Source organism: Apis cerana, linkage group LG12 (genome assembly GCF_029169275.1).
Source record: "Apis cerana isolate GH-2021 linkage group LG12, AcerK_1.0, whole genome shotgun sequence".
In the NCBI taxonomy this organism is placed as follows: Eukaryota; Metazoa; Arthropoda; class Insecta; order Hymenoptera; family Apidae; genus Apis; species Apis cerana.
Window position 1 is genome coordinate 2,997,627 of NC_083863.1, and position 12,481 is coordinate 3,010,107.

Genomic DNA, 12,481 nt, shown 5'->3' on the forward strand with positions numbered 1-12,481 from the left:
TGAATTATTGTAGAATATAATTCTATATATAAAATTAGCAAAAAAAAAAAAAATAGAATAAATTTTTTTTCATATAAAAATTAGTTTTTCGAAAAATTAAATTTAGAAATTTGTTAATCATGTAGTTGAAAACAATTTTTTATAAACACAAAACATTTTAAACAATTTTTTAAAAAATTTAAAAATTTTATTCTATTTTATTTCTTATTTATTTTCATTTGTTGTCCACTCGTATCTAAGAAAATAACGAATTTTTATATTTGAAAATTTTTCGGTTTTTTATTTTTATTCGAAAATGAAGTTTCAAATAAAAAAAATTTATTTTATATTTTCGATTTAGAAAAACCGATTTAGAATACATACAAATTAAATGTTAATGATTAAAAATAGAAAATAAATACGTGAATATTATATACAAAAAATTTAATTAAATTCTTTATTAATTATTTTTAAATTAATTTTTAAATTTAAAAAATCGAAAAGTTTTATTTATAACTTAAATATTTAAAATTATTATTTAAAAACTTTAATAATTATAAACTCTTATTTATGAACTTTAATAAATTCTAATTTTATTAATCTCTTTAATTTTTTAGCAAATATACTATATTATTTCTGTTAATTTTTTTTTAATTCTTACGTTAGAGATAAAATATAATTTGAAAAATACAAAAGAGTATATGGCACTTCTTTGTTCATAGAAAAAAATTTCCACTTAAAACTAACTAATTATAATAACAAGAGATTAAAGAAATTACCAATGCATCATTCATAATTACAAGATTGTTTGAAAATTATCAGTAATGAGAGGAATTCATTTATTTGAATTATTTCTTACTCACACAAGCAATTATTAATTTGTAGTCGATGTTGAAAAGCAAACGATTTTAACGTTCGTCATTTGTGCACCTTGCACAAATACTTAAGAATTTTCTAGAGGTCATTGCACAAGGAAGTGAACGGAAACTTGGTCTTCCAATGGAACATGATAGAAACTGTATTTAAAAAGAGGACAGAGAAAGCGGATGGCTATAATATTATTTGATCATATTGTAAATTGTATCAATTTAATTTTCTTACTGTATTTGGATTTATTATAATTTAATTTTAAATTATCATAAATTTGTTATAAATTTTTCATTTTGAATTTAAGTCATATTTCTTGGTTTTCTTTATTTTAAAATGTATTTTAAAATATATGAATAAATTTTTTACTAGATTTGAAATAATAGATTTCTATTGATAATTATGAGCAGATAAAAAAAATATGTATTCATTAAAATAATAATTTTTATTATGCAATTTCATAGCAAAATGTTTTTGCATTTTAGCTAACTTGACTATTTCTAATAACTATTAAATGATATATTTTATGAAAATTGTAAGACAGAATTTAAATAGCTTCGAACAACATATCTCATAAAGTACATTTTTTTGTGGATGAAAATTTTGATGATTTCAAGATGACTTTGATTTTGTTACATGACATGATCTATTTTTTCTATCAAATTAATATCAAGATCTGAAAAATATGTAGATTTAATAATTAATTAACTTAATAATTAATTTAAAGTTAACTCAATAGATAACTTCTAAATTTAATAGTTAATGAGATATTAATAAAATAATTTTTAATATATAATTATTATTTAGAAATTAAAATCGATGATTAAATTTCTAAATAATAAATTTCTTAAATTCAATATAATATAATTATATGTTTTGTTAAAATTATTATGATTTTATTTCAAAAACTTTTGCAACAAATAGACAAAAATTTTTTTTATAAAATATTTTATTTATGGATAAAACAATATAAATATCTGGTAAGATATATTCGATGATAAGATAATTAGATTATATTTTATTAATTAAATTGAAACATTTGGATGAAAATACTCAAAATATAATTTTTCCTTTTTTAAAATATTATTATCAAATTTGTTATAAGATATATTATACATATTCGTTTATCATTTTACATATTATGTAAAAGAAGCATTGTAGAAATAATTTTTTAATCGATGAATCGATCAATGGAGAATTTCCATAATTATTATATTTATTATTATTCTACTAGATTTTTTCGTGTAGACAATTAAAAAATAAAGTATTATATTTTAATCTATGACACAAGCAAATATTAAATAAAAAATTTAAGAATTTAACATACTTACTACACAAGTAATTAAAAATAATGCTTTTTCATTAAAAAATTTAAATGAATAAGATTATATCATTATGTTGAAATTAAAAAATATCAATTCAAATATTTATTTTGGTTTCTAGATAGTAAATTTTTATTAACAATTTTTATTATTATTAATTATTATTAACAATATTTTGTTAATAATTAGTTAATTAATTATTAACTAATTCTATTAACTAACAATACAAAAAGTAAGTCATTTTATTTAAAAAAATTATTAATAAATCTATTTAATAAAATTTATTTATAAAATCTATTCTAATAAAATTTATTTCATAAAAATCTATTTATTTAAAAAAATCAAAGTGATCTTAAAATCTTTGAAACATCTCTATTTATAAAAAAGCTTGTATTTTATGTGCTCTTCGAAATCATTTAAATTCTATGTTTTATAATTTTTATAAAATATATAATTTTTATAAAGTATATTCTTTAATAATATTTTTTTTGTAATTATTCGAGATGATCAAATTAGTTGAAATAAGTTAGCCTATCTAATAGAATCTCGATTAATTAATTATTAGAAAAATGATAATGAAGAAAATTGTATAATTGAAATTATGATTGTATCATGTGAAATATGATAAATTTAGGACATATTATATATATATATAATTTTTTCTTAGTTTACTAATCTGATTACAATTTTTATTTAAAGTTAGTTCTGCAGCATTATTTTCTTTTTATACTTCATTTTTTATTCTTATTTTTATTATTATAAATATTTTTGAATGTGTAAAAACAAAACATTTTACATTTATTCAACTCATATTTTTATTACTCTTAAATTTATTTTTAATTTTTTTAAAGATTAATTTAATTATCGTTAATATATAATATTCTATTCTATAATTAATTTATATTTGAAGAACAACAAAATTTACATAAATATATAAAATTTAGATTTATATAGAAAAATATATGAATATTTATAAATCAATCAGTTGTAAATAATTGTAAATAATTGAACAATAATGTTATAAGTTTTCATAATAATAATTAACCAGTCTCAAAAATTCATTTTTATTTAAATGAATTGTTTTTTATGATTTTAAATTAGTTATATATATATAAATATTGCAATAAATAATCTATAAACAAATTTTGAAAGATTCGGTTAATATTTATATTAGTATAATTATATAATATGTGAAAATAAAAAAATTTGTTCCAAAAATCTTACTTAAAATCAATTTTTTTGATAATCATAAATTAATTTTCTAATAATAATAATGTATGTTATAAATTTTTATTTACATAGAAATTTTAATAAAAAATAAGTTATATGGACTTCTGAAATTTAACAGGTTAAGAATTAATGTATTATAACGTAATAGAAAATATAACATTACTAGAAAATATAACTTTTTAATGATTTTTTGATTTGAGAAAAAGACATTATAACTTTTAATAATAATACTAGAAAATTTTACTAAAAAACTGATTATCATATTATTATTAATATTAATATTATAATTATTATAATATTAATAATAATATTATTATAATATAATAATAATAATAATATTATAATAATAATAATAATAATAATAATAATAATAATAATAATAATAATATTTATTATTAATATTATAAAAATATTATAATTATAATAATTATAAATATAAAAAATTTAATTTTAGTAGATGATAAAATACTATTTAATAAATTTATTTTTTATTTTATGATGTTTTAAAACAAAGATCGATTAATTTAGAAGAATGAATCATCATATATAAAAATAAAAATCATAAAAAATTTAAAAATAATAAATGATATTGTTAAACCAAGATTTTAAAATGATAATTGATTACAATTTATTATTTAAAGATAAAATAAATTAAAAAATATTAGAAAAATATTAAAATGTTATCAATTTGCAAATAGTTCTTATTTAATCAAAAAAATATATATTTCATCAAAAATAATATTTTATATATTTGATTTTTAAATTTACATTTTAAATTTACATTTTATTATATTCTATATTTCATATTGCAAAAATAAATATAATAATATAATATAAATATAATATATTTAAAGAAAAATCAATCCATAATAAACTTTCAATCATTAAATAATTCATTAACTTCAAAATCATTATAATCAAAATTTTCATTAAAATAACTTATAGCAATTAAAGTTTTTAAAAACATTTTATTTTATAATATTTTATTATTATTATTTTCAATATTTGATTACTACCAGTATATATTAAAAGAATGATCTATCAAAACTACTTAAAAAGTAGTAAAAAAGTTTTTAGTTTCACTACTTAATATTAATATTTTTATTTGATAAATAAAACAATAACAAATAAATTCAATTGTTATTTTTATTATTTTCTAATGTTCCGAAATATTTATCATATATTGATTTTCGATATTAATACATAAATTATATTTTAGTTAGTTATTCTTTTTTTTCAGTTAAATAAATGATTTTATAACATTATACATAATAGTTTCTATTATATAATTTATTCATAATTGCAATATTCATGTAAAATTCATGTAAATTTTTTCTTGTTACAAGCTGATTATTTAATAAATTATAAAATATTTGCCAACAAAAATAATGTTTATATTTAAATAATGTTTATATTTAAATAATTATATTCAATAAATAATGTTAAATAAAATATAAAAATTTAAATTTAAATCCGTACTGAAATTAACAAAGTTTATGTTGAAATTCTATGATATTTAATGTTCTAAGTCTATCTGAATCTTTATTTTATATTTATTTTATATCTTCATCCGTGCTCTTTCACATACTCTTATACTATATCTTATATAAATATTCACTTATATTAATCAACTAGTTCTACTATCGCGTCATTCTTGTCTATAAATTTAAACCCCTTATTATTGTGTTTTATTCAATCAAATTTTTTTTTCGCTAGAAAAAATCCGATCCTAAAAATTTTGAGTATAAGGATATATCTATTTTCATCATCTGATCATCTGTGTTCTATCAAATAAAATATCTTGTTTATATGTATTTGATTACTTTGTTTTGTGTTTGTTATCATTCTTGTTAATTTATTAAGATTAAAATTATAATATGTCTATTGTTATTAAGCAGCAATAATTTCATTTCTATTAACATTTTATTAATTAACTAATAATAATAATTAACTAATAACTAAATAACAATAATTAACTAAAGATATTAAAAAATATTAAGTAATAATATATAAATAAATAAATAATAATTAAGTTCTAAAAAAAGCAGAAATTTAAATTAATTAATTTAAAAAATGTGAAAATGATTCGAACAAAAAAATATTATTGTATATTTTTTTGTAATCTTTTTTATGTATAATATATTGTGATCAAATATTTTTTCATGTATTTTCATAAAAGAATATCTGAAATTTTAAAATTGGATACAAAATTGGATGTAGAATATTGAATCTAAAGTTTGGATCTACATTGAATATATATATAACATATAATGTTTGTATCTAATGTATAAATTAAAAAAAATATCAATCATTTTATTTATTATATTTATAACAATATTTAGAATAAATTTAAATATAAATTTAAATATAAATTTAAATATAAATTTATTTCAATAAATAATTTTTTTTTATTAACATTAATAATTTAGATTTAAATATTTCCTCAATTTTCATATCCTAAAAATTAAAACTTTTTTCCAAATTATATTAATTTTTAAAAATTATTTTTTTTTGAAAATTATTAATCTTTTATTAAATTGTATAAAAATGATTTCTTTTTTTTTTTTTTTAGAAAATAATTTATATTACAAATATTTTTTTAAAGTTTGGATTTTTATTGATTCTGTTAAAATCGAAGAATATATATCATATTTAGCTTTATATAACTAATATAACATAACATAAGTTTTTCGCTTTTTTCTAAATATATATCTAATTTAAAAAATTGAAAAAAAAGAAACAAATAATGTTAAATATGTTTATATAATTAAAAAAACAATCAGTTATTAATGAATAAGCATTTTACTTCTAGAAGAGTAGTTACTTATGTAATCTTTTAATTTTGGAAGATCACATTATATTATATTTATATTATATATAATTTGAAGAGAATATTATAAATAATGAAAACAAATAATAAATAATTTTAGATATTTTATTAGAATTTAATTATAAAATTATCATATAGAATGATATTTTATGGATATTAAGCTAATTCTTATTTTTTTCTAAGTCTGAATTAATATTTCTCACTAAGAATTTGAGATAGTTCAAAATAAATATCAATAAACAATACTTTTTTTTGTTTGAAATATTTTATCATTATGAAATATATGTTGATAATGTTTTTAATCATTAGTAATAGAATTTATTATCTATCGATATTTATCAACTTGTTATATTTTTTTTTTAAGAAAAAGATTTCTGGCAAAAAGATTTCTATGAATTCACTTTATTATTATTAAATTATTTTAAAGTATCTATTTTAAGATATTAAAATAAAACTAAATAGTTTAAAATAATAATTAAATAATAAATAGAATCACATCATAAATAAATAATTTTTGAAAGTGTAATTTTATATTTTTATTATAAAAAAATTTTAATATTTTTTTTGTTTGTTTGGATAAATATCTGATTTATAATTATATTTATGATTTTGTTTTAAAACAATTCAATATTATTATGTAGCGAAAAAAATCGAAAATTATTACAGAATTATCTAAGTTTCCTTTAGTTATTTTGAACAAATAAGATTGCGGATATTGAGAGTATTTGTTTTATCCAAACAATATAATATGTTTAAAAAAAATATTTTGAAATTATTTATTATGAATTATATTATATTATATTATATTATATTATATATATATTATTATATATTATGCAACATTAATAATTTTTTTATAGATTAAAATCAATTTTAATTTTTTAAATGAAATTATATAATTATAAATTATGTAATATATATGTAACTTTTATTACATTAATTGAGTTTGTTATTTCTTACAAGAATAAAAATATTTTTTATTTATATTTTAAAATCTTTATATTAAAAGATTTGTAACTTAAAGTTACATAATATATAAAATTTCTGAAAGGTAAAAAATATCCAATTTCCGAAATATTAATGAAAAATCTTTCATATTACATTGAATTATCTATATATCTACATAAAATATCTAGTTAACATGATTTTATTGTAAAAATCGTTTTTAAATATCTAATAGCCAATTTCAGTATTTATTATTTTCGATATTTATAACATATTTCATATAAAACTTATTATGTTTTTGCTTCTATGAAAATGTATAAATATTGGCATTTTTTATACAAACTACTTTTAAATTCTAATATCATTAAGATTATTTTTATTTAAAATATGCCCAAAATTATCCTAACAATAATTATATTAATATGCCAAATGTTATTTGAAATTTTTTTTTTAATTTTGTTTGTAATATCGTAAATTATGTTAATATGTTAATTTTTTAAATAATCAATCGAATTTTGGATAGATTTTATATAGATGAATATATAACTAAACATTAGTTATTTACTTATTCTCTTTCTAAATATATTCAATGACGACAATTATTTTAATGTAAAATTATTATATTAATAATATCTGGATAGATAATATTCAATATATAGTACTAAAAGTTTATTATTAATTTAATATCTTAAATGGTAATAAATATTCGAAATTGAAATTTTCATTTAACTTCTAATTTTTTTTACTATCTCTCTAAATTTTGTATCAATTAATGACAGAGATTTTTTTGAAATTATAGTTGAAGACAATTAATTTTCAAATAATCTTGAAAATATTTAAAAAATAAAAAAATAAGTTTGATAATTATATTTTTTTCTCTAAAATTTTTATATTTTTTAATTTTATATATAATAGTTAATATTTTTTGAAAATGTCTTTCTGAATATTTATGTATAAAGTTTTCAAATAAATATTTCGTATATAATAAAAATTGTAAAATTATACATTTCTATCTTAAGTACTTATTAATAAATTTATCATTTTGTTTAAGATTTCAGATTTCAAATGATATATCTTATTTTATAACTAGTTAAAATTATAGGGCTTAAATTTATCTATATTGATAATGTAATATATTTATATTATATATGATATAATGATTTAATATGTTTTAATGAATTCCATTAATAGTAATTTTAAATGTAATGTAATAATTATCATAAAAAATATTGAAACGATATTGAAAATATTGAAATATTGATACAATTAAAGATTAATTACTTTCAATATTTAGTTTTGTATTAAAATTATTGAGAATGACCTTTTTATTGCCTCATATTGATTGTATGATTTTATTGTTCTTTTCTTATTTTTCTTTAATTTATAATAAAATTATATAAAATAATTGACTTTTTGATCTACAATTGATTATAATATCACTTTGATAATTTTCAATTTAATAATTTGTGTTATATTGAAATTAAACCAGTATTGAAATCACATATATTTTAATGCATTTTCAGAAATTAATTGAATTTAGTTTTACAAAGAGATTAATATGTTAACATAATTTTTCATGATTGTTTTAAAGAATTTCATTTATATTTTATCGTTCAGTAATGTTTGGCAATAAGATCTAATTTTTTATTTCTTTATTCTTATTTCTATTTCAATAATTTTTGTTCTGTTCTTATTTCTTTTGAATTTATTTTTATTTCCAATCTACAATATCTTTTTTTAAAGTTTCATTTGAACTTTGACAGATATTAACTGATAGATACTAGCCAGATAGTGATTAGATACTAGATGAATGTCTTTATTTTTCATTTTTTATGATTTTTTTTCTGTTCCAACTTTCGTTGCATATCGTTTTTTTTCTTCTTAATATTTTTTTTTCTTTTCTGTATCTTTTGTAATTTTTTTTAATATTCTTAAATATTTACATTTCCGCTACAATATTAATTTGCAAAAATAATGGACTATTTGAAAAGTTAACTAAAAATGAAAGTTTTATTTTTATTCAAAATTAATAATTTTTTCCCCTTTCTGATATATCTTTTCTGATCTTATCTATGCATATAAATAGACTAACTTTTTTTTTAAATAGCAACATTTAATAACAAATTGAGATTTACAATTCAATCATTTTTATGCTTAAAAAAAATGTCAAAAATCCTGTATAAAGAAGTGATTTTCGATAGTTATTGCTCGGGAGATTATAAATAGCTTCCTTAAAAAGCTAGCTTATAAATAGCTAGCTTAAAAAGAAATTCCTCATAGAAATCTTCTTCTATTATTATTGTTCGCAGATCTCTATTAAAAAAAGGATAATGTTATTTGAGAAGACTATCATTTTTGATAGTTTAATCAATACTTATAATTGTATATTTTTAATACACTTTAGCCTGGCTACAGTAAAGCCCGATCTCAAAAGTGATATATTCCACATAGATACGATTGACTTAATAATAATCAACATCATTTTAATTATTTCTCTAATTTGGGAGTGTCAAACATTGATCGTGGTATTATTGGTTATTATTGTGTCCTGCGAAACTATGATCCTCCCATTTGAACTGGGATTTTTCATAACCCTCACTTGTAAGAAAAATCTCTTGTGAACAACTCGTACTCTAACTGTCCGATACAACAAATAGATAGTTTTGTTCTAATACTATATTGTGCAATAATTATCGGACGCGATTATCTATCGTTACTTGAAATAGAATCTTATGATGAATACATCATAGTTTGACCGCCGTATTAAAATTAAATTGTTTGTAAATATATCTAACTATTGAATGTGATTATTTATTGTTACTTGAAATAGTTTCATTGTGAATATGTTGTATTGTGATGTATTCACGACAATTAAATAGTTTTGTTCTAGCATTACATCGTATTTTAACTGTCGAACATGATTACTTGTATACATTGTAAAAGATTCAGCTCTTGTATAGATACGCATACCGCACTTGTATCACACTAATACAATTCATTCATCGTGAAAAAAATACATCAACAATTACAAACACCAATTTTTACATATACATCTTAGTTGAAAAAGCATTCAACATATGTACATGCACTTCATCATCATTATTACTATTATTAATTAAAGTAATTAATTTTACTGTAGGCGCGAACAAGTTTCATATAATCGTGAATCATATTTAAAGAAAGAAGAAAATTCCAAATTTAATTTAATTTTAGTTTCGGAAATTTATTGATTTCCAAGATATTAATTGTCTGTGGATTTATTAATTCAACTTTTTTATTACACAGTTTTAATTGCTTTCATGAAACTTCGCAAATTGGTAATCGTCTCACTGTTTTTAAATTTTAATCTAATGTAGGATCGCTTCTATTTGAAGTGTGTTCAAATTAATAGCAATAATTTGTATAACGAATATTTTTATCTGTTTTTTTTATTTTTTATTTCCGTTTTTACTGTTTTTTTTATTCCGTTTGAATATTCTTTTAAAAATGATTTATCATTCGTAATTTAATTAACATTTTTAATTTTATAATCATTATAATGATTTTATAATTATTTAAATTAAAACATTGAAAGACTTAGTTCGAAAATGTTAAAATCTAAAAATAAGATACATTATCAAGTATTTACTTGTTATTGACTAAACGAAAGTATTTGAAGGATGGAAAGCATGAAATAAAATTAATAAAAAGTATACAATAATTCTACCACGTGATTTACTAAATGATAATAACATTTCGTAAAGAGGATCATAGTTAAAAAAATATACATATATATATATATGAAATATATATATATATAGTTCTAATTTATATATATATAGAATAATATTTACAATAAAAGACTTATTTATTATTTCGTTCATGTATTTAAATATTATATAATAATTCTTCCAATGAAATTTCCCAACAATTCTTGATTTGTACTAAGTATCAATATAAAATACTTTACAATATAAATAGAGATAATAATAATAGTTAGATTGATGAATATGAAAAAAATTGTGTAAATGAAATAAAATTCGATTATAGCAAATATGAAGAAAATCGTGTTAAAGATTAGTAAATTTTTGCAATTTTGGAAATGGAGACAAAAGAATTAAAATTAAAATAATAAAAAAGATAACAATATATGACTAAGCATAATTAAAAATATGTAGTTTCAGAAGCAATGATATATTTAGATTATTGAAAAATATATATGTTAAATATATATGTTATTAATAGAACTTGTAAAACAATCGGGTAACCTGGCTTGTATTTTCAACAGTTTGAGTACTATCAATAGTCTGACAATAATTATGAATGGGCATAGTTTTCCTAACGTTTTCCAGATCTTTAATTTAAACAAGCAATGACTTCACATTTGAGCCACATTTGCATACCATGTAATGGATCACCGTAGGAGCGAGCGCGAAAATCTTGATTCCCATGCGCTGCAAGAGCGGCCCCGCGAGAATCCATCCTTCGAAGCTCCAGCGCGACCATTGGTTTCTCCCTCTCTATGTGCATTTTTCCCAAAAAGCAAGGATTGGAAAAAAAGACTCATAATAATTTTGCAATAGAATTGATATAGAATTGATAGAAATAGAAGCTAGAGCAGATAGAATTCAACGACAATACAGTGCACATTAAAATACAGTTAGAATCACAGTTAGCCTCAAAGAATCAAAATATCACCATTCATTTATTCAAAGCTCATAATATAAATAAATATCCTATGGTAGTAGGTGATCCTTCGAGCAATAATATCAATTTAGATATCCCATTTGTGTAATATTCAAAGTCGTTCACTAGTTTCGATTTTAACATTTGGTTCTTCGAATATAGCCATCTGGATATAGCCAGATATAGTCAAAGAATAAATATTTAAAGTGAACTCGATTTATTAATCAACGAACAAAAGTGAACAGCAATCAAGAATTCTTGTTATTAAGAAAGGATTCATTTCAGCATCAAAAAATTGCCAGTACGTTCTTGATCCGATCTGAAAGGAAGTAAACGCAATCATCACAGCAAAAAGTTATATTGAGTTCCCAGTCGTCTGAGAACTCAACTTGTATTGAGTCGTTTAATCAAGACCTCATTGATGAGATTTAAAAAATTTTTCGAAAAATCTAGAGAGTCAGTTACGCTTACGGAAATTAAAAAATAATATGAGACAAATATGTCAATATTCAAAAAAGTATAGAAGAAATTGTTGAAGGGACCGAATTAGAATCATATACAACTTATTTTGTTGAGTTTGAAAGTGCGTATTTTAATATAATATCCATAATAGAAGATTTTATAAAAGACGCACAAGCGCAAA